The sequence below is a fragment of the Nomascus leucogenys genome, chromosome 22a (assembly GCF_006542625.1).
Source record: "Nomascus leucogenys isolate Asia chromosome 22a, Asia_NLE_v1, whole genome shotgun sequence".
NCBI classification, from domain to species: domain Eukaryota; kingdom Metazoa; phylum Chordata; class Mammalia; order Primates; family Hylobatidae; genus Nomascus; species Nomascus leucogenys.
In genome coordinates, this window is record NC_044402.1 from 98,770,012 (window position 1) to 98,795,769 (window position 25,758).

The window sequence follows — 25,758 nt, forward strand, 5'->3', positions numbered from 1 at the left end:
GGTATTGCCTAGGTTGTCTTCCAGAGTTTTTATAGTTTTGGGTTTTACATTTAAGACACAAACAAATGGAAAACACCCCATGCTTATGGATAGAAAGAATCAATATCGTTAAAATTGCCATACTGCCCAAAGAAATTTATAGATTCAATAACATTCTTTACCGAGCTAGAAAAAAACTATTTTACAATTTATGTGGAACTAAAAAAGAGCCCAAATAGCCAAGGCAATTCTAAGCAAAAAGAACAAAGCTGGAGGCTTTACATTACTCAACTTCAAACTATACTACAGGGCTACACTAACCAAAACAGCCTAGTATTGGTACAGAAACAGACATATAGATCAATGGAGCAGAATAGACAGCCCAGAAATAAGGCCACACATCTATGACCATCTGATTTCCGACAAAGCTGATAAAAACAGGCAATGGGAAAGAACTCCCTATTCAAAAATGGTGCTGGGATAACTGGTTAGCCATATGGAGTAGATTGAAACTGGACATCTTCCTTATATCACATATAAAAATAAATTCAAGGTGGATTGAAGGCTTCAATCTAAAGCAACAACTTTTAACAGGTGGTAGATGGACAAGTATTTGTGGTATTAAAAAGGCATATTCTGGCTGGGCGTGGTGTCTCATGCTTGTAATCCTAGCATTTTGAATGGCTGAGGTGGGCAGATCAGTTGAGGTCAGGAGTTTGAGAACAGCCTGGCCAATATGGTGAAACCCCGTCTCCACTAAAAATACAAAACTTAGCCAGGTGTGGTGGTGGGTGCTTGTAATCGCAGCTACTTGGGAGGTTGAGGCAGGAGAATTGCTTGAACCCGGTAGACAGAGGTTGTAGTGGGCTGAGATTGTGCCACTGCACTCCAGCCTGAGCAACAGAATGAGACTCTCTAAAAAGAAAAAGGCATATTTTGTGTTGTAACTTGATTTTATATTTAGAAAGTAAAAAAGATGAACGTTATAGAAGGTGAAGTTTGACAAATTATCTTGGGTGGTGGTAATGGCATGGTGTGTTTTCAGTTGGGTAGGCCACACTGGACAGGTTACAGTATTGGAGATTGAGTACAGGCAGTGCGTGTGTGTGTGTGTGCGCGTGCGCGTGTTCGTATAGTATTTACATTTATGAAAAGGAGGCCTGGCTGTGGAAATGCTGCTCCTAGATTTGCCTTGGAGGGAGAAATTCCAGTTGAAATAAAGACAATTCTGAGCCTCTTGAGTTCTTGGACTTCTTGCAGCGTCGACTCCATGCTGGTTTTAAGGGGTGTGGTATGTTTCTTCTATGTAGATTATGATCTAACTGGGGTTAAAATTCTTTCCTTGTAGCTGAGGTACCTCATACCCCCAGATGGCTTTATTAAATACTTAAGAGGGTCAAAAAAGCACATATAAGGAGTCTGCAAAGTTGTCTTTCTTATTCTTCCACAGCTAACTGGCTCCTATCCAACCATATGAAATTTTAGGATTGGAAAAAAGCCCACCAGGGACCCCCATTCACTCAACATCCAATCCCAACACCTACTTCTACCTCATTCTGCCCTTGGGGTTCAAGCTCTTTCTCCCAGGCTTGGCCTCTGGTCCAAGATATAGTGTCCTTTCCACCACCTGACACCAGAAGGGATGTTACTCCTGGTAACATTTAGGTGAGATCCTGCTTCTCAACTGTAGGGATGTGGACTTATTTTTGGTACAAGTTCAAAATCAGAAATATCAAGAATGTTGAATGCGGTGTTCTGAAGCAAGAATTGAGTAAATATTAATAGAGTGACTGTCCTTATAGCATGCCTTGTGATTATATAAAGCAGTGCAACCACATTATTTTATTCGTGATACCACAAATATGTTTGATACCACAAACATATTTTTGGTGCACTAACTCACGTGTTTGTTTCCATTCTCTAACACATCTCTACTTTGGCAAGACTTTTATTTCCATTGTCTCAAAAATTCAGAGAAAGAAGCCTAAGCGTTACTGAGCCAGGGTAAAAATAGAATATGACATCAGATGGAGTCAGCTTCTTCTTGCCCAGGTGAGGTCTGGGGAACAAAGAGGACACCGGTTTTACTGCACCGTAATGACGATGAAGCAGGAGTGTGCATATGTGGTACAGCCCTGCCTCTCAGAGTTTCCTGTAACATACCATGGTGCAGCAAGTACAGAAAACTTTAGGTGTTGGGAGGGGTAAAGGTGTTACTTCCTGATGCCCAGAGTGGTTCCAGAATGGGAAGAACATTTCCCAAGGCTCAATGGTGGCATGATTATGGGACATGAACAGGCCTTGCAGTTGAGAATGAAAATCTCCAAATATTTTGAGGCTGTCTGCCTTTGAATTATTTAAATCCAATGCTTGTTATTTGTGATCATATCTGATTATGGTTATAAAATGAAGCTATAGCTCAATGTAGAACAAATTTATTTTTCTGATTTGAAGGGTGCATTTGAAACACAGTGCAACATGTAAAACAAAGTAAATGGGAAGTGGATATATATTGAAAATAGCTTTCGTGGTTTATAAATAATAGTCATGTAATTAGCCCAACACACAAATGCAACATAATTAATGCTATCAACCAAAACGTAAGTTTCAAAATATCTAGGACAATAGTATAATTATAATATAATTGAAGGCACTTAAGCAGAAACTTTGCCCTTTCCTTTTGGTCTCAGGTATTCTTTTAGTTGTTGTGCCCATATTTTCTGATTTTAAAGAGTAAAATATATTCAGGTGTTTTAAATCACTAGACTTCTTTTGCTCTGATAAACTGACTTACATTTAGCTTGTTATTATATAGCTGTTACTGTATTCATAGTCACATAAAATTCACACTAACCAAATACATATGTATTGCTTTGATGAAATATATCAACATTATATGAAAATTCCAAATGCATTTATAAAATAGATAATAGTACAGGTACTATAAAAGTCAACATTTTTATGGTTAAAACTATGTCAGCATTTTCATAATGTGTTCCTATTTCAAAAACGTAACTTGACCAGAAGATTTTATATTAAGATTTAATGTGTTTTTCGAGCTTTCAACCAGAGCAATTTTTAAAAAGTGATTTTTCTTAGTCAGATTTGACATTTCTCAATAGTAGACAGGCATAAAAGAGGGCCAATTTCCTTACTGTGACCATCACTTCAAATGCCTATTGTTACTGAAACACACTTGCATACAAAAATAAATAAGCAACAAAGGGTTACTTGTGTCCTTGGATCCATGTCATGGCTGTCTTATGGGGGAAACAACTCATCCAATTACAAGACTCTTGACTGTGCTCCAAAAGAGAATCAGCACATTTCCTTTGTTGCTACATTCTTCTTTTTACCTAGACTTTCTCCAGACTATCCTCCTATTTCCCTGTTTCAAAAACCATAATTCTATGAAGTTTCCCCCATTTTAATCCTCTCAAGTGAATGAGCCACCTCCCTAAAAACCATAAAGCTCTTTCTATTATTGACATTCATTTGATTCATTTGTTTGTTTAACACACATTTTCCTACTTTTCTTATTCTTGCTTTTTTTTTTTTTTTTTTGAGATGGGGTCTCACTCTGTTGCCTAGGCTGGAGTGCATTGGCGTGATCTCTGCTCACTGTAACCTCCGCTTCCTGGGTTCAAGTGATTCTCCTGTGTCAGCTTCCTGAGAGCTGGGACTACAGGCAAGCATCACCACGCCCAGCTAATTTTTGTATTTTTAATAGAGATGGGGCTTCACCATGTTGGCCAGGCTGGTCTTGAACTCTTGACCTCGGGTGATCTGCCTGCCTAGTCCTCCCAAAGTGCTGGGATTTACAGGCATGAGCCACCACACCCGGCCTCTTATTCTTGCTTTTGAAGACAGGAGCTTAAATGAGTTTTCCCAGCTTTAAATTCCTAGTGATGTAGCTCATTGCCTTATGTATATGCAGATTTAATACCTCCTAGGCCCCTAGGTCTTGTTAGTTGGAATTGAACTTTCAATTATTATTTTTTGTCTTTTCTTTTTGCTCCTATTTCTTCAGTGGTCTCATAGCATGTTGTTCAGATCACAGTTAGAGCACCTGGCCATTTATAGGACTCTGCACTAGAAGTTTTGGAAGAGTAGGTCCGTTTGACCTAATTTGGCTTTGTCATTGGTCTACTTCACCTATGAATCAGAGGCTAATATAAAATAAAACTTCTCAACCTAGACCTCATCCTGGCAACTGCTTGGACTCTTCTCAATTGGCTCTGCCCGAGTTGTTGCTACAGGAGACCAACTTGAGGTCACTGGTCTAACTTCTCACACCTGACCACAAAAGGCATCTGCAGAACTCACCATGCACCACCTTCTCTCCTTCAAGGGGGAAATGGGTAGAGACCAAGCTTTAAGCCTCTTTGTATTCCCAGAACTAAGGACATGGGAAAGACTTGTTAAATATTTCCTGCATAAGTGGAATAATCCACCAATCAGTTAATTGAGACTTGTTTGTCTGTTCTTTCTATTAATTAATATAATGAATATTTAGAATGAGGAACTGTTTCTCTGGCAATGAGGCAAAATAAATAAGAATTAAATGCATAATTCTATCTGTATTAGCTCCATTCACCAACCAAATGAACTTACCATGTACAGACTGTTCCGCAGAAGGTGTTAATTCACAATGATTCAAATTAACATTAATATTTGCAGACATTGCCTTTCATTTATCTTAGCTCATTTACTTTATCACAAAATAAAGCCGAGTTAAATATTACTATATGTGGAAGAAATTTAAAGTGGTTATGTATTACAGCAAGCCTTATAAAGCATTAATCTTCATTACTGAGGAGACATTTGACAATTCCCTTAAGGATACACCACTTGAGTTCCAAGATTCCTCAAGGGAAAGGTATAAGCTTTGAGATGTAAGCATCTTACACGTTATTCAAATAAAGGATTTCTTGTAATAGGTTTGAAGATAGAATCCAGAGAAAATGGGAAATGCATATGCAGTTGATCAGTTGAATTGATGACCCTAATTTTCCACATCTTTCTATAGCCATGCCCTTTGTCATCACTGTTAGTCCATTTTGCATCCCTATAAGGGAATATCTGAGGCTGGGCAATTTATAATGAAAAAAGGTTTAACTGGCTCACAGTTCTGCAGGCTGTACAGGAAGCCTGGTGCTATTATTTGCTCAGCTTCTAGTGAGGCCTCAGGGAACTTTTACTCATGGTGGAAGGAGGCAAAGTGGGAGCAGGCACATCACATGGTGGGAGAGAGAGCAAGAGAAAGAAAAGGGAAGTTCCAGACTCTATTAAGCAACCAGTTCTCATGTGAACTAACTGAGGAAGAACTCACTTATCTTTGAGGGGCTGATGTTAAACCATTCATGAGGGATCTGCCCCCATGACCTAATCACCTCCAACAGGCCCCACCTTCAACATTGGGAATCACATATCCCCATAAGATTTGGAGTGGACAAATATCCAAACCACATAATCACTGTCCCACACTTATCTAAAACTTGGCCACAGAATTTTCTTTGGCCAACTTGACAATTTGACATAAGTGGCTTGAAAAGTGCTTGTGGGCCGGGCGCGGTGGCTCACACCTGTAATTCCAGCACTTTGGGAGGCCGAGGTGGGCGGATCACGAGGTCAGGAGATCGAGACCATCCTGGCTAACACAGTGAAACCCCGTCTCTACTAAAAATACAAAAACTACCTGGGCATGGTGGTGGGTGCCTGTAGTTCCAGCTACTTGGGAGGCTGAGGCAGGAGAATGGCGTGAACCCGGGAGGTGGAGCTTGCAATGAGCCGAGATCGCACCACTGCACTCCAGTCTGGGCAACAGAGCGAGACTCCTCAAAAAAAAAAAGAAAAGAAAAAGAAAAAGAAAAAAAAAGTGCTTGTGGATTTCCATGTATTCACTTGGACATTTGTCATTACCAAGAGAACACACTTAGACTAGTCTGCTGGAGGGATGTTAGATGGTAGAAGAGGTCAGGGTTGTTCTAGCTGAGGCCATACCAGACCAGCCAATGCCAGTCCACCCTCAGCTGACTAGACACAAGAGTGACCACAGCCTAGATTTATTAAACTAAGCCTTGATCAGCAGAACTTCTGAGCAGAGCCATAGCTTTGTGAAAAAAAAAAAAAAAAAAAAAAAAAAAGAATGATTGTTGTTTTAAGCTATAATGCTTAGGATAATTTGTTACACAGTATTATTGTAGCAATAGGTGACTGATGCAGTGGCTAATTTTTCTACAAGACTATGGTGAAGTCTACAATTTATTGCAAATACATAGTGAATTTCTATTTTAAAATTTTCAATACTTTTCAATAGAGGGGAGGCATACCTGTGAAAAGCTGAACGGGAAATTAAAAGTAAGTTTGTTTTCAAAAGGAATAAAATAATCTGAGAAAATGAGAGAATTTTCAGAGTCAGTATATTGTCTTGGTAAAACATAGGCTCTGGAGGAAAATCATATGGGCTAGAGTTCTGGTTGCAAACCTTAAGAGCTGTGTGATCTTGATCAATTTACTTAATCATCTTTCTATCCTTCCTTTTTTTCGTCTATAAAATTGGAATACCTATTGATGGTGGATGGCCATGAAAATTATGAGGAAATCTATCTATCTATCTATCTATCTATCTATCTATCTATCTATCTATCTATCCAGCCATCCATCCATCCATCTATCTATCTATACTTAAATGAGTTTTGACACTTAAGCAGTCAATAATGTTAGCTAATATTGTGTAGCAGGTGAGGCATAACATAGAGTAACATCAAGTCATTACTATGTAGCAAGCTTCAGGACACAATGTAGAACTTCAAATAGGGGAGAGTTTTCTGGCCATGATCAATTGCTTATTTATTTTCTAGATATTTTTCAAAGGCTGGTATCAATTGCAAAATCATTAAATAATAGAGGAATCGTGGGCTATAGGGAACAGCAGACCTGGATTCAAATTGTATGATGATGGGCCAACTGTGGAGCCTTCCTGGAATTCAGTTTCTTTATCAGTAAGTGAGGTCTTGGTTGAACAAGATGATCTGTAGGAACTGCATACTTTGAAAATTCGTTATGTCTAAACTTATACCTTAGTATCAAAGTGCTTTAAATAGGCAAACTGATCTTATGTCACAATTGTCAATGAATGATTTTTTAATGCATTAGTAGTTTAAATGGTAATATAGTTTAAATGGTGAGTAGTTTGGTGAGAAAGAATAGCCGTGATAACATTTTAAGTAAAAATACACTGTTTTATACAAAGACAAAGAATATAATATGTATTGGGGATGTTTCTTGAGGATCTACATCATTCCTGATACTGTGGTAGATTCTGAGGACTAACAGATAAAAGCCCATTCCCGTAGAGTACCTACAGTGCAGTGGGAAGACAAAGAAGTAAAATCTGTGTTAACAAGGACACAGACCAACAGGGGCAGCAAAGAAAGAGAAAATAAATCATATTTAAAACAAAAACAAATTATTTCATTTTGTTCTTCAGAAATGTTAGTCTTGTTGATTGATATGAGAGAAGATCCAGAATTGTTGTGTTTATGGCCGCTAGAACATAGACTATCCCTCAATTTTTACTTGCTTTTAAATTTTTCCATAAATGCATAAAAATGGAAAATTTTATCCCTAAACAAAAAATTGTATATGTTTTAACAAAAACTAAAAATAAGGTGTGCTTATTACTGAAGTTACTGTCTCTCAGCTCTATACCCAGCTTTGCCCTGTAAGATTCTGCCTATAGAGGGTGCTATAGGAAGACTGGGAAGCTGAAGGGGAGGGAAGGCACTTTCTATTTCCTTGTGAGCTTCCTGCTCTAGTAACATCCAAATCCAGTTTGCAACTTTTCCAACACGTACAGAACCAGCTTTTGGATGTCCCAATGCAGAGACACCCCAGCTAAACAGCACTCCTCAACAGATGTCTGCATTTGAGCCCCACTGGGTCATTCCTCTAAGATATTAATAATCTCAACCTTTACATTTTTGTTCCCTGTCCCTAGGCTGATAGCAGCTTTCTACAGTTGCTATTTCTGAGACACCATACGGTCCTCTTTTTATTCTTTCAATTACATAGTTAACAACTTTGTACCTTTGTCAATTCTTTATACTAAATTTTCTATGTACAAAAACTGGTGTGGTTTCTGTCTCTTGACTGAACTTTACTGAAACCAGGAACAAAATAAAAATATCTTAACAATATATTTAAAAACTGTAATTGAAATATAACCTGCATACATTAAGTATGTGAATCTTACATGCTAGGTAGATAGATAAATACAGATATACCTAGTGTAGCCAACATCTGGATTAAGATATAGAACATTTCTAGCACTAAGAAGCTTCTTTGTGTTTCTCCCAATTTAATACTTCTTGCAAAGGTAACCATTATTAAACTTTATATTAATGGAATCATGCAATATGAAATTTTGTGTGTCTGGCTTCTTTGGCTGAACATCATAGTTTTGAGATATATTGATTTTTTGGGGTGTGTTCTCTTTTACCAGTGTAATGTATTGCATCGTATATATATCAATTTATCCATTTTCTTGTTAATGGACAATTGAATTGTTCTTATTTTTAAGTTATTTTGAATAAAGCTTTTATAATACATCTTGCAACAAGCTTTTGGTGAGCATAAGCACTCATTTTGGAGTATATAACCAGGAATGGAATTGTTAGGCCATGGAATACATATTTGTTTAGTTTTGGTAACTACTGCCACACAGTTTTTCCAAAAGGGTTGTGCTGATGTATAATCCTTCCTGCAATGCCTGAGAATTCCAGTTGATCCACATCTTTGCCATTATCTCTTTAAAAATTGCTTGTATCTCAATCTCTCCCTCTCTAGGAAATGAATAAATGAAGGTTAAAGTTTGTATCCTATGTGTTACCTAAGCTATGTTCTTCTTAAAAATAATATTTTATTTGCTTGTCTTTGAGCTTCTTCAGTCTTCTGTTGTGTGCTGTTAAACTCATTCAATGAGTTCCACATTTCAGATTTTATATTGTTCAGTTCTAGAATTTCCATTTAACTTTGCAATTTTCTGTTTAAATTCTCCATGTTTTCATCTATACTGTAAATATTTTAAATTTTTTAATATATTAATCATAGCTATTTAAGTTCCCCCATCTAATAACTCCTTTTTCTGAACTATCTGTGAATCTATTTTGATTTTCTGTTTTGATTGAGTTATGCGCATTGTTGAAACTACATATATTGAGTTTAGTCACCACTTAAAATAACTTGTAAAAGAGTATGATTTAGTGTTGCAATGCAAAGTTATTGTGTATTTAGCAATGAACAAAGCTGGGATAAATTTAATATTTATTTCAAAGAATCAGTGTTTGGTTTCATTGATTTTTGTCTATTTTCACTTTCATGAATTTTGATTTTTACCTTTATTATTTCCTCTCTTCTGTTTGATTTGAATTTAATTTGCTCTTCTTTTTCTAGTTTCTTAGAATAGATGCTGATTTGAAACCCCTATTTTCCTAAGATGAGTACTTTATACCACACATTTTATTTTTGATCCGCAGTTTATCTAGAAGTATGTAGTTTGATCATCAAATATTTGGAAAATTTTCACTTCCTTTTTCTTTTAATGATTTTTAGTTTAATTATATTGCAGCCCAAGAACATACTTTGTAAGGTTTCTATTCTTTTAAAATTTTTAAGTAATTTATTTTTGGCCCAGAATATGGATTATCTTACTTATTGTTTAATGTTCACTTAAATAGATGTATATTTTTATACATCTATTTATATTATTTATATTTTTAGGTGGAGTACTCTGTAATTATCAATTAGACCAAATTAGTTGACAGTGTTGTCCAAATCATCTATAAACTGACTGATTCTCTTTTTATTTGTTCTGCTAATTGCTTAAATAGAATTGCTGAAGTCTTAATTCGGAATTTGTCTATTTCTCCTTTAAGTTCTATAAGTCTTTTCTTCACATATTTTAGAGCTTTATCATTATGTGCATACTCATGTAGGATTCATATGACTTCTTAGAGAATTGACCACTTTGTCATTATGTAATGCCCATTTTTGTCTCTCATAATATTTTTTATTCTGAAGTCATTTTATTTGATATTAATATAATTACTCCAGCTTTCTTTTATTAGTATTTGCACTCATTATATATATAGATGTATATATACATGTATATGTATATATTTCTATTCTTTTACTGTTAGCCTATCTTTATATTTAAAATAGATTTCTTGTAGTCAGCATTTAGTTGGGTCTTACATTTTTATTTAACCTGACAGTAATCTCTATCTTTAAAGTGGTAGTTTAACCCATTCACATATAATGTGATTATTGATATAATTGAATTAAAACAATTACCTTGCTAGCTATTTTCTAGCTATTTTCTATTTTCCCCCATCTATTCTTTCTTATTTCCTTTTCTAAAAAAAGAAAACTTGATTTAACTGAACATCTTCATGATTTTTATCTTCTCTATTGACTTATAATGTTTATATCTCTTTTAAAAATTAATGGTTGCCCTGAAGTTAATAATAAACATACTTACTAAATCAGAGTCTATCTTCAAATATTATACTGCTTTATGTACATTGTAAGGACCTTATAACAGTTATACTTAACAATTTCTTTCTCCTATTCTTTTTGCTATTGTCATATATTTTAGTTGTGTATTTTTCATAAAAATACAATGAATTACAGTGGTATATTTCTGTCTGAAAAACTACTTTTTATAATTGTTATAAAGTTGGTCTTCTTGGCACTGAATTTTCTCAGTACTTATTTACCTGAAATAATTTTTACTCGTTTTTGGAAATATATTTTTGTTTGATACAGAATTCTGATTGACATTTTTTGTTGTTGTTTAAAACTCTATTTTAAAGACATAGTTATTATCTACTAGTTTGCAAGATTTCTAAAGATAAACCTGCCATAATTATTTATTATTATTATCATTATTTTTTGAGACAGGGTCTTACTTTGTCACCCTGACTGGAGCGCAGTCATGCAATCATGGCTCACTGCAGCCTCAACCTCCCAGGCCCAAGTGATCCTCCAACCTCAGCCCCCAGACTAGCTGGGACCACAGGTGTGCACCACCATGTTTGGCTAATTGTTAAATCTGTTTGTAGAAATGAGATCTTCCTACGTTGCCCAGGCTACTCTTGAACTCCTGGGTTCAAGTGATCCAGCCTCAGCCTCCCAAAGTGTTGGGATTATAAGCATGATATGGTTATTGTAATTTTTATCTTTGTTCTGCTGTTGGTAATTTGTCTTTTTTGTTCTGGCTGCCTTCAAAATTTTCTCTTGAGCTTTTGATTTTGGTATTTTTAATATTAAATTCCTACATAGTTTATTTCTTTGTATTTATCTGATGGGTGGTCTTGAGCTTATTCAATCTGTGGTTTGGTATCTGTCATTAACATTGGAAAATTCTTGGCCATTATTTCCTCAAATTTTTTAAAATTCTGTTTTCTCTTTCTTTTCTTTTTGGGATTAGAGTTATGAATTCTAATGAATATGTATCTTAGATCAATTGATATGTTGATATTTTTACACTGCTTTTGTATGTTGTAGTTTTTTTTTTTTTTAAACTTTTCCATTCTTTTTGTTTGTTTGTTTGTTCATTTGTTCAGTTTAGGTAGTTTCTATTGACCTGTCATTAAAATATCAACAAGTTCACTGATTGCTTCTTTGCCTATGACAAGTCTAAGGATGAGCCTGTAACATACATCAATCATATCTGTCATATTTTAATTTCTAGCATTTGCAATTGATTCTTATAGTTTTCATCTCTTTCCTGGAATTACCTAACTGATCTTGCATATTGTCCATCTCTTCCATTAGAGACTCTAACATATGAATCAAGTTATTTTAACTTTTCTGTCTTTTAATTTCATCACCTGTGTCATACCTAAGTCTGGTTTTTATGACTGTTTTGGCTCTTAGGAGTGTGTTGTTTTTACTTTCCTTTTTGTACGCTTTGTAATTTTTGTTGAAAGTCAGGCATCTTGGAAAAGAAAGTCAGGCATTTTATATCATTTTTATCCCTGGAAATTAATGTCTCTCTTTCTAGTAGAACTATTATATAGGATATTTAAGTTAATTTAATACCCTTAAGTAGTAAGGGTATCAGCTTGTTTTTAGGTTTATTGTTGCTATGGTAACCTTTAGGGCACCACTGGCTTCAAATTCCTCCTGAAATACTTTGTGTCAGTTTGGTTTGCCAGAGGATTTTTTTTTTTTCTACTTAGTGGGTGATCCTATATCAACTCTAGATCTTCCTTTGTGCTGTACCTCAGAAAATTTCTTTTCATGCATTGGTTCCTCTCCTATGCCACTCCAAGTCATATTCCAATGTTGTTACTTACTACTGCTTGTTAGCGTGTCAGCAGGGAGTGGTACTGGGGCATTCTTTCTTGTTTACATTAAACTTAGTCTTAGGCTGGCATGGTGTTAATGTTTCTGGGTCCTGCAGTGTGAACTCCTGAGTGGTTTCCCTCCTCAGACTCTGGGCCTGGACTCTGCATGCAATGCTGCCCCTCTCTCGGGAAGGATTTTAAAAATTGTTGTTCTCTTCTTCTAGCTGCAATTGATTTTCACTGGTGTGTTAAGGGTGTGTTTGCACTTGCCTCTGTAGTTTAAGGCTCTGTTCCACAGCAGAGATATAGTAGGGTGCAGGTAGGTCTCTGTGTTCGTCCAGAAGGGGCTGATGTGTACCATAAGAAACACTTGCCTTCCTTGAATCTTTTTTGTGATTGCCCTTGGTTCATGGAGAAAAACCGTAAGGAGAATGTAGAACTCCTTAATTTTCTCATCTCTTAGGAACTTCGCAATCTCTCTTGAATATACTTGGCCTCCACCAATATGCCAATTACATCAATTGAACCCTTTTTACTGGTTTTCAGTTGCATCTGTCTTAGATAAGTCATTGCATATGTCTTATCACTTCCTACAGGCACCTGTCTTTTCTTCAATTTTGGGCTAGTTGGTTGCCCTGAAATTTCATCTTTCAATGGTTTCAAGAATTGTGAATTTATTTGGCTCTGTTACATTATTTGGGTGGAAATGACATTCTTTTGAGTTCTTTATATCCCTGAGTGAAAAATAAATTTGATGTGAATAAAGCATCATTGTAGAAATAATCAGAATTTCATATTTTCTTGCAAATTAACAACAAGGGTTTTATGAGACCTAAAAAAGGAAGATATCCACAAGTAGATGAAGATGTGTTATATTTTGTTCCTAAAATACTTGCAACGAGCTTACTCTCACACTCCAAGTACTGCAACTGAAGGTAGGGTAGATTGCCAAATTCTTTGGAATAGATGAAATCATTTCAATGCAATGAGGGGCTGATGTTCTCAATTCATGTTGTACAGGATTATCATTAAGGCATCATGTCATGGTTTAAATAGCAGAATTTTTTTCTTTCTTAGTGGTTCATAAAATAATGATGTGACTTAAAATCAATGGCATTCTCTATACTGTTAGCAGTGGGGCGAGGCTTTGTGTAGGTCCAGTGACAGGCGGCTTTCAGATTAGGCACTGAAATTTAAGTGCCTATAAAATTTTATGTATATATATATATGCATGTGTGTGTGTGTGTGTGTGTGTGTGTATGTATATTCATGGAAGGCTGCCATAGTAAGCCTTTCTTATTTGTGATTGTCTTATAATAATTTTATTAATGAGGTTACTATTACAGCTGTTACATTAGAAAATGGGCAAAGAAGTTTCTAATGGCTTGCAAAGTAGCTCAGCTATATTTTCAATCAGGGGAAAGGCAGACTAAAGACTCACAGACTATATTTCGAAAGTATTATTGGCATGTAAGAAGTATGGCATGAGACATGGGTAATTTGGGGTGGAAAGGAAGAAAAAAGGTTAAAAGATAAAAATGTCAGTGGATAGAAACTGGAAAACATCGATGATATTTTAGATCTTTCTCCATATATTGGTATAAAAATAATAAGGTGAGTGTGAATTTATTAGACTGAACTCTGCTACATATGCAAAGGAAATCAAATTCCTTCTTTGACAACTGTATCGCATATAATACCAGGAAGAATTCTTAACCAGTAAGTTGACCCTGTTCAGTCTGCTTTGTCAAGGAGACATTAGTGTATTGGAGAATTGTGTACACTGGCTTCCTGAAGTAAACTGGTTCACAGTTAGAGAAACTATTAACTTACAGAGAATTCTCTAGAATTTTACCAAATCTTTGTGGTTCTTAACATTTTTTTATTTGTACAATCCTCTTTCAAAAACTCCATAATAAGATTCAAGGCAAAAAATGACATTAAATTAAGAGTTGTGTGGAACTGATTCTCTATCCTTCAAGAAACATTTGATATCTTTATGTTATGAAATTGTCTTTAATCATTAATGCCAAATAAAATAAAAGATTTATCCATGTCACATGTTAGGGAATAAAGTAGAGTTGGGGCCAGACAAATATTTGATTCCCTTGTGTTTAGGTTTATCATTCATAAAAATTCCGAATGAAGAGATATGCCACATGCTAGTGTATTTTTTGTAATGTATTTCTTTGGTAGTATTTTAAATAACAGGGAGTACCAGAAAACTGATCATTATGTAGAGATTTAACCTCAGCTAGCTATTTTATAACCAATGCTTTATTCCAGCTCTATAATTAACATCTAAAATTAACATTTTTCAACATGACTTTAAACATTAGAGAATCTAAGTAGATATAAATACTTAAAGTACTATTGCTTTGCACTTTTTAGGCCTTTCAAAACGGAACTAAAGGCAGTCTCTCTCCACATGAAATATGGCACAGTACATGCTTTGGAACTGTTTTATAGTCTTAAACATTTTTTATGCAATTGAGTATAACTATTTCCATATGTTTATAAAGAGTAAAAGGAGGTAGCCACAGAGATGCTGAAATGTTCTATGTCCCTTTACATTACTAGTCACATAAGAGAACTGGCTCCTTCTTATCTCTGGTCTTTTTATCAGATAAATAGGATTTATTCACTTACTTTAATACTAACCTGAAGATGATGTTTAATGCACCATAAACAAATCTTATGAATTTTTTTACATGATTAAAATGGTCATAACTATCCAATGTTTCTTGCTGATTGAATCTGCCACTTCTGTTTACCAGGAAAATAAATAACACATGTTTGCTCTCTTTCTAAAAAGTTCCTATTTATTTTGTGGTCATTTCCTACTTATAATATTTCCAGCTTAATTTCATAAATCAGCTTTTATACTTGAAAAAAAGCTTTTATTGTACATTGTCTTCAAATATTTTGTCTTTGAGCTCTGGGCTTTTATTTGATGAAAGATTGCTTGCTTTTCTCTTTTCTTTCTTTTTTTTGAGGCTTATATTGGAGTTGGATTTTAAAAAGTGAAACAGCTGCATGCCTTACATATGAACAGGCAGTATTTAGCTGTCTGAGATTTTTTTCCTCCACTATATTAGCAATGCTTGTGTCTAATTTATAGCTGTCAAACAAAGAAAAACAAAATTTACAGAGCATTTGTCTGTCAAAGGGCTCATTAAGATGAACAAGCATGCAGAATAAACCGTCTAACAAGAAAACTCCCATTGTTGTCATTTCTTAAGTCATGGATGCCATGAATAATGTTATTTATGCGTCCCTTCCAGTGATTTAGGGCCTGTATAAAGTTCAATGAACATGGCTAAATGATATCTTCAGTAGATAAACTTCTACTCTGTCATGCACTCTATGCCATGTGCCTGATATACATTCATACTGAGAGCCAAGGCCTGTTTCTATACCACCACGATTGTATTAAAATATGAAGCACCTTGGGTACATACTTCAGGGCATATCTCAAATTCACCTCCTTTAAGGAGCTTTCCTGTTATCTGTGTTTGATATGATCCCAAATCTCTATATGCTATGGTATGTTCTGTTTTGTGTTATTATCATTTGTAGGGTTGTCTTACTTCTACCACATGTGCTCCTTCTCATCTTCACATTCCTGCTCCCCTCCTAGGAATATATATCTCTTGGTAATAGTTCTGCAATCTAAGGCAAAGGCTAAGGGTAGATGTGCTCTATCTATAGAGTTGAAGTAGCTAGTCAGTGTTTCTTCCACTTGATAGCATGAGAGCCTAGCTCAGCTTGGAGTCAATGTCATACATTTACTTCAAAGCTGGGGCCCACGAAAGGAATGCACTCAATAATGGACCAACAATCATTTTACTTTGTCAGGTCCTAAACCATGAGATCTGCAGTTTTAAGTTAGTCTTGCTATAAATGAGGTTCCTTATCGACAAAAGAGAAAAAATAGTCTTACATAATAATTTCTCATTTCTCTAGAAATTAGTTAAATTTGCAGCTTGGCATATAGGCTTTTGCTATCAAAGTGGACACAATTATATGAGATTCCAACAGAAAACGATATATAGGGTGCTGCTAAATGGTGCTAGTATCAATCATGTCAAGTACCCTGTAATATTATGTATTATAAGTTTTAAATATATATATATAATATATATATATATACACTTATTTAGCTATAATAACCCTATAAGGTAGTGTCATTCATCATTCTCATTTTATCCACAGGTACTTGAGGCTTGGTCTCATAAATTAGTGAATAATGGTGTTGGACTTCAAATCTAGGTTTGTCTTACTTGAAAATGCACACTCTTAATTACATTAAGCTGAATTCCTACTAAATTTAATTGTAGATCTCTCATTTTTAGAAATCTAAACTTAGTTCAAATCCATTTTCGTGAAGGAAGAGGCTGTGTTAGCCTTATTTGTAAATGGGACTGGCAATTTAAATTATATTCCATAATCAAAATAATCTGCAGTAACTGCCTTTTGCATTTCCAATGGGACAAAAGAAGATTCTTTGAATTACGTAAACTTGACTTATTTAATAACTAGTGAGTTGCATGCTGTGGATATTCTGCCAATACACACACACACATGCACACACAATGGAAAACTAAGGTGTTTTAATATTTTAGAAGCTTATATCAAAAAGTTTTTGGAAGAAACCAAGAAAACTGTATAAGCATGATTTAAGATGGGCTGAAGAGAGGAGTGTCCTTTATGGAAAAGGGAGGGAGGAGCATTTTCAGGGCAAGATCAAAAAGATAAGATTGCTTTGAAGGGCCCCAGTGAGGTATCATAATGTCGCCCTTGATATTGGGTGATATCGATAGGGTGATATCATTTTGACTATAACAATTGAATAGTAACCTAGATTGTATTGCCAGCTGTTATCAGCCAACTTGGTAATGCACAACTATTTTGTTTTTGTAACTTATATGTGCCACTAACAGTTAGTTCAAGTGTTAGATACTTGTCCACAATCTCCAACCAATATTCTTATCTTTATCCCTATGCTCTACCTTTTTGTTTTCTTCTACATATGAACTTCCCCTGCTCCTGTCTGAAACCAATTCATGACTTCTTCCCTACAAGACATTGTTCCAGAAATTCTTCCCTCCTTCTTTGGCTTCTTATTTTTAACTCTCTTCATACAAAGTTGCTCTTATTTCTCCCTGCTCACACTTTCCCTGCCATGTATTGATCCAATCATTAGAGTAGATAGAGAGCAAATGACAACATGATTTATTTGTGAGAAAGATGATGTACATAAAAGAAGTAAATATTTTGACATCTGGGACTGATAAAAGTGATAAGGCCTTTTAGTGAGTTAGGGATGAAAAGAGACTAAGCTTAAGTGATTGATTATTGTAGGTGTAATATATTGATAAAAATTTTCATTGAGAGGTTAAAAATCACCATGTCAGATGTTTCTTCATATCTCTGCTCAAATAGCCATGGGAAAATACTCCTCAAAAATATACTATTACTTTGATAAAGGTGAAGGTAAGAAGTTTTTAAGTGAATGGCATAAAATAATGGATAATTCTTTCAGAAGTATACTACAAGGGAGTGGAAGAATTCCTGAAGCTACAGATTGTCTTAGAGTTAAAAAGTTTAGGACTTCCAGTGACTGATAATGTCAGGAGTGGCAGGACATGCAAACAACTAAGGAAATCTATCAGAATAAAGATTAGCTTTCAAGATGTGTTGGTGATGTATTTGGAATATGCCTGGATGTAAGACCACGCTGTAGGTCTGGGGCAGCTGTGCCTGTTGCACTTGGCAATGACAGTGGACAGTTGAATCTTCAGTGCTTCTGAGAGCCAGATGAGCCCCAGAAAATGGATGCAATGAGAAACCCAATTTCTGAAATTTAGCAGTAAAAATAAAGATTAAAGGATAGATATAGCCTACATACGAAAGAGGCAAAATTATTCCATTTCTCAATCTGTAGATATTTGCTGAGCATCTATGTGTTATAAATAAAAACTGTGAGAGATAAAAAATGTATAAAATAAATGGCTTCTGTTTTATTATATATGTCAGTGCATGAGTATTTTCACTGAGCTAATCAGAGAGTGTTATAAAAGTAAAAACTAAGTTCTTTAGCACTTATTGAGCAGCTACTGTGTGCTTGTTAATATTCTAGGCATCTGTCCTTGAATCATCTCATTTAATTATTACAATAGTTGTAAAATGCTGGTGTTAGTATGTACCTTCATTTCCACAGAAGGAGGTCAGGTCACTTATCTAAAGTAAGACAATCTTGCATTTATCAAGTTTCAAAGGAAAAAGTGTTCACTGCAAACAGATTGTCGAAGATTTAAGTCTTATATTGGGCAGTGAAGAATGAGATAAAAAGGAAAGGGATGCAGAAGGATACTAAAGGTTGAAAAAGAGAAGGAATATTGAGGGCCATGAATAGATGAGCCTGGTGGTAAGAGAGCTTATGTGCAGAATCAAATGAAAAATATATTTGGAAACTGAAGTTTAGCCTAAATTACCATGGGTCTATGTACTTTTAAACACATCTCTCTTACCTATCTCTCATCTACTTTTTCATTTCCATTGAGAGGAAGGTGAATTTAGTTCCATATTATCTATTTTATAGTTGTTTGGTTGATGAAAGATCAAAGATGAAAAAAGAATAATTTTGGTTTCACATTCTATATCTTGAAGCAACTTGATTTTATAAAAAGATGCCCAAGCTACGCTATTTGGATCTGGTTCATAATTTGTGCCTAATATAGTCTACACCTCAGATATGTATGCACATAAAGCCAATTCCAAGCAACTTTAAAGTAACACAGGAAATTCAGGTTAACATTTGTCACAGTTTCCAATGGCAACAGCCTCTTCTATTTAACTTGTGATGAAATGAAAATGCTATACCTCATTTTCTCTCTCTTAGTGTGATGCCTTCTTCTTCTGTCCTAGCCAAAAATCTCACAAACTTGGACATTGTAAAGAATACTCTCTTCCTGGCCTTTATTGTGAGATACTGAGGACTGTTTTCTGTAAAGGACTTAAAAAATATGCATTTAAGAGATATGATGAATGTTGCTCAGTGGTAAATCTTTGTATAAAAATGTGTTAAATTTTAGTCATTTTCTGTGGGATTGTAGCATCAGCAACTGGCATGCGATGAATCAGACTGATGATTCCAGTCCTTTGCAAAGCAGACAGCATGATATAATGGCACTGAAAAAATCTCCCTTGGCAACTTTTGTAGCCACGAAGTGCAAAAGAGGTGTTAGATATTACTATACTTGGAAAGAGCAAGAGTCCTCATTTCAACTATTGAAATTATTTGAAGCCCTCTTTTACTATTTCCTTTAGTGCTGATAATGTGGATACCATCACATTTGATCTCCTGAGCAAGGCAGCCTTAGCTTACTTTTCTGTGGGGTTCTGGAGCCCTTCAGAAATTTAAGAACCTTTTCTATAAAGGACTGTTTGAGCAATATATGTCCAGATACATTTTTTCCTTTGTACACATTCAACCTTGCCAAGTATCATTTCAAGAACTGAATGCTTAGTTTTTTTACAACTGCCATAATCTTGCTGGGAAGGTCACCTTCTGTGAAAGCTGAATAGATAGGATTTCTTCAAGAAAAAAAAGGTGAGTTATAAAATCGTATTTTAAAGGAGATGTACATGTTACAGAAGTCACATAAAGCAATTTTCTGTAAGCAAGAAGTTCTAAAGGCTGTCAGGATATTTTGATTCAGAAGTTTCAGGGATTAATTGACCACCAGGAACTTTCAGTCTATTCATGAATCTAGCAGTGGATCTCCAAAGTGATAAATGCTAGCATTGAAGTGTTAACTTATATTGGAACATATAGCAGAAAGAGACTAATTCCAACCGACTTCACATAATCATCTTTTGCCTGATTATATGAAGCTATTGACTATTATAGAAGTGGGAAATCTGTTCTTAGCCACAATTTGTCTTTAGCAGCCAAGTATACTTTTTCTAATTCTAACCAGGCCAAATCTTAGGAAACAAGTTGCAGAAGCCATGTGGGTTAGACTCCTGGCAAATAGCACCTGTACCAGGTTACTCCAACAGCCATCTAGGTGATAGAACCACCTCGGGGCAGTTATAAAGATGATTGTGTTCTCTCCAGCTGCTATTCTAGTTTGCCATTCTGCCTTCCATAAAGCCTTCCTTCTATTGTTTGTATTTTTGTAACTATGGAATATATAATTTCAAAAGATTTCTCTTATGTTCCTCATTTATACTCTTTAATACATCAAGGCACATTATGCAGGCCTTTCAACATTATTCAAGAATGTTAAGCTTACTGGCTGACATATGCTATCTAAATAGTCTTTTTGTGATATTGATATTTTCAATGTTAACTGATATTTCATTGTAATGATTAATAAATATTCTTTGAAATTTAAAGGGGACTTTTCAAAGTAAAGTGCTTTCTATATTTATTGTAAGAAATACTTCAAAAGCCCAGTTCTTGAGGAAGACTAAAAGGTGTACTATATGCAATTTCTTAATCTCTTCTTTGGGCATTCTATAAGTTGGGGTAGTCTATTTGCTTCAACCTGTACCAAATCTCAATTAGGATCATGCAATTTTATGTCTTGCTCATAAGACAGTTTAATGTAAGTTTTTTGGGGGCAGCCTTTTATATATTGATTTAGGAATTCAACTTCTTTCTAATCTTTGGTGCTACTATCCTTTAGAGTCTCATAGGCCTCTGCCTAATCCTTTACCCCCAGCAAACAAATGTGTGAAGAGACAGGGTGTGTGATCCTATGGGAGGATATTTATGGACCAAGCCTGTAAGAGAGGCTTATCACTTCCACCCAAGTTCAACTGGCCCGAACTTGGACTTACATCTTAACTTACTTATAAGGGAGGCTGGGAAATGCATAGTGGTATTCCCAAAATAAAGGAAAACAGAAAAACTAGATATTTTCTACTATAGGCACTCATCTTGGATTTGTAAACTGCTTATATTTTTGATATTGAACATTTTTCATTAAATTTTGCTTTTATATTATAGAATCTTTATATTGCAGTATGAGCGTCAAATGAAATAACTTCACAATTCAATCTTTGTAAATATTTTAATGACAGCCCTCTTACCTAGTAAAATATGTATATTCTCAACTTCTGATAAGAATGAGAACTTTTCTTTCAAAGGATAATTGGTGTTCCTTATGTGTAAGTAGTTGTGTTAATCTTGGGGCAGACTGTGAACTTACTGATATATTTTTTTTTTTTTTTGACAATTCTCTCTTCTGCGTCTTTCTAAGGGGTTCACAATTTGCTGAACTTCTTGCCTGAAGCAGGTGGCCATTGTCTTAGCATTCCGTCCTGCTTATCTAAGGAACTTCATTCTGGGCTTTCATGCTTGCCCCACCTAGTAATGGATATTGACATGAATGGGTATTTACTCCTCCTTGTGTTTTAACATTGGCTTTCTGGAGTTATAATTTCTTAAGCTGTTTCCCCTAGTGCCTCCCCAAAAGCACTGATTGCCATGAAATGTTAATAAGTGTTTCTTTTACACAGATGCACAAAAACATACATACATAGACACACACGTGCATTAAATTACATATATTCTATGACCCACTAAATTTGGTAACCACTGATGTAAACAAAATTAAACAGATTTCTCTTTTAAAATATTTCTTAAAGCTCATATTATGTCAATGTACGTTTTGACTCTCCAAGAGTTACCAGAATTACAAATAATATGTGGTGTTTCTCAAATTTATTTGAGCCTGAAAACTTTCTTTTTAACACCAAGGCACTAGTCTACAGAAGAACACTGGGCAATACTGCCTGACTCCATGGGAATTGTCCCTATATCAAATATATAGATGCTGCAACAGACTTGTGCGAGTGAGAATTGGGGCACAAAGCATTTTGTTTAAAAAAAGCCCATCTGCAATGGGCTTTTTAATCTTTTTTTTCTGCTCAGAATAAATTACTTCATTTGAAGCATGCTTTGCTCCCAGGGACATTACAGTCAAGGAATATGTTATTGTGATCTACAAATTTAATTTCTATTCAGAAAAAATTATAGATATTTTTGTGAATTGTATAAGCAACAGTTACTTAATGCTTGCAAGAGGAACCAAGAAACTCTGACTCTTCTTATAGGGAGATAAAAAAGATGCACATTTTATTTTTATAGTGAAGTGAGACACTAGTGAACTTGAAGAAGCAGCTTTTTTTCTCTAAAGAAGGAACCCTAATGACTAGTTGGGAAGGGAACAAACTGTTGGTATTCTTTTGAACCTAAGCAACAAAGTTTTGGTGGAGGACTTCAAATCATATGCTATTTGTAACCAAAATTATGGGAAATGACATTAAAAATATTTTCTGACCTACAGTGTAATTTTAAGTCTCAATCTTGTTTGTTATGTATCTTTAATTTGGATGGAATTATTTAAATTATTAATTCTCTGCCCAATTTTTTAATATATAAAATTACTGCAAATAAAATTTTCTCGTTCTTTGGTCAGCAAGCAGGGTTTTCAGTATTAGGAAACTAATCAAATGCAATTCAACCTGGAAAAAATATTGAATTAGAAACATTTTATTTTTTCTTTGTGAAAATGTTGAGAACTTTAATGCACTTTCCCAAATCTTCTCTGGCAGGAGATTATATATATTTGAATAAAGATGAACATTCAAAGATTTTTTTTAAACCACATACTGTAATTTCACCAGTGGACTAAACAGAGTCTATTGGAGAAAACTTACCCTGGGGCTTTAGATTTTGCATCCCATCTTAACAAGAGACTAAACAGTGAAAACCACTCCTTTGTTAATCATTGGGCAGAAAGGAGGATAAATGATAAACAGTGACAAAGTATAATTGTGTCTGTTTCTTGGACATCAATTGATGCCATGCCAGCCAAACTGAGGCATTTTAAAATGACATGCTTGTCGACATCAAAGAGTCTAGGCAAAGGTTAAATATCTATGTGATAGGGATATCTATCTTTAGCTTTGTATTGGCCACTGAAACTTCCCTTTAGTTACCAGAAGAGGAAACACTGCTGACTTACTCAGTTAACATGGCAGATAGGTACATACAAATACCGTGTATAATAAAAATCCATGCCATTGGTGGTTTTACTTACATGTTTCTCACAAATGCTAATACTCTATTTTAAATGTCTAGGCAATTGATTTTTTTATAGATAACTTCTTGACTAGCTATCAAAGTCCTGTCAGGCAATATGTGACTATACACGAGCAAGGATGGCTAAAGAAAATAATAAAGCATTAAATTACATGAACTCATTGGAAATGTGTAAGAAACCATTATGTTATTATAGTTCATCGTTAGTCAAATTTGGTCATTGGATATCAGATTTCCTTCTTATCTAGTCTTTGATTGTATTAGATCTTTTCTTTCAGAGATTTTATTTTGAGGATTCATAATTTCACATCTTCATAAGAAAATAAGGAACTTTATTCTGATCTATTCTGACTTACAGTTTGGAACTAATTCCTCTAAAAATGAGACAGTTCATAAATCGTAGAAGACAGACAACTTTCATCTTTTAAAAAATAGAATGTTGCAAAAGTAGCCAATGAAATATTAGTAGATATAAAAAATATTTTTTTTCCTAAAAATCAGCAATCACACTGCTTGAAAACAGATTATAACTTTATGTGGAAATCCTGGAGATATCAGAACATGCACAACATTTAATTAAAATATTTTATTGACATGTTGAATGTATGCATACGTACAAGTGAGTGATTCATAAATATACTGCTCAATAATAAACACAAAGTAAACACACTAGTATAACCCCCACTCAGATCAAAATGCAGAGTATCACTAGCACCTTAGAAGTATCTGTCTTCTTGTCTAGGACTATTTCTCCAGGAAACCACTCTCTTGATTTTTTATTTTTTTAATTTAAAAAAAATTTAAATTTTTATTATTTTTATTTTTATTTTTTATTTTTTTTGAGACAGAGTCTCACTCTGTCACCCAGGCTGGAGCGCAGTGGTGCGATCTTGGCTCACTGCAACCTCCGCCTCCTAGGCTCAAGCGATTCTCCTGCCTCAGCCTCCCTAGTAGCTGGGATTACAGGTGCCCACCATTACACCCAGGTAATTTTTAGAATTGTTAATAGAGACTCACTGTGTTGGCCAGGCTGGTCTTGAACTCCTGACCTCAAGTGAATCTGCCCGCCTCAGCCTCCCAAAGTGCTGGGATTACAGGTGTGAGCCACTGTGCCCAGCCCACTCTCTTGATTTCTAATACCATGTATAAGTCCATTTTCATAATTAAGTAAACAATGTCATACATTATCCATCATTTTCTCTTTTATTTCTCTCATTCAATGGTGTATTTGTTGGGCCTGGTGCAGGGCACATGCCTGTAATCCCAGCACTTTGGGAGGCTGAGGCGGGCAGATTCACTTGAGGTCAGGAGTTCAAGACCAGCTCATGAAACGCCGTCTCTACTAAATACAAAAAATTAGCCGGGTGTGGTGGCGCATGCCTGTAATCCCAGTTACTCGGGAGGCTGAGACAGGAGAATCATGTGAACTCGGGAGGCCTAGGTTGTAGTCAGCCAAGATTGCACCATTGCACTCCAGCCTGGGCAACAAGAGCGAAACCCCGTCTCAAAACAAACAAACAAAGTGTATTTGTGGGTTTCATTAATATTAGTGCATGTAGCTTTAATCTACTCGTTTTAATACACTTTTAAAATTTTATAACAGTTTTATGTTTATGGAGAGTTATATAGTACAGAGATTTCTCGTATACACAGTACCTAGTTCCCTCATTATCATCCTACATTATGATATATTTGTCACTATTAGTGAACCAATATTTACCCATTATTAACTAAAGCCTATCATCATTCTCATTTCCATAGTTTTATCTAATGTCCCTTTTCTGTTCTACGATCCCATCCAAAATTTCATATTATGTTTAGTCATCATGTATTCCCAGGCTTCTCCTGTCTGTGACAGTTTCTCAGACTTTTCTTGTTTTTGATGATCTTGACATTTTTGCAGAGTAATGGTCAAGTATTTTGTTGAATACTCCTCTATAGGGAATTGTCTGATGTTTTTCTCATGCTGAGATTGGGGTTATGGGTTTTTGGGAGGAAGACCAGAGAAGAAAATTTTCATTCTCATCCCACCATACCAAGTGTACATACTCTCAAAATGACCTGTCACTGTTGATACTAATTTTGATCGCCTGGCTGAGGTAGCATTTGCCAGGTTTCTACACTGTGAAGTTTTTCTTTCTTCCCCTCCCCTTCTTTCAATACAGTACTCTTTGGAGGGAAGTCAGTAGGTACAGTCAATATTTAAGGAGTAGGGAGTTATCCACCTCCTTGAGGGTAAAATATCTTCATAAATTGTTTGGAATTCTTCTGTATGAGAACTTTATCTATTCTCCCTCATTT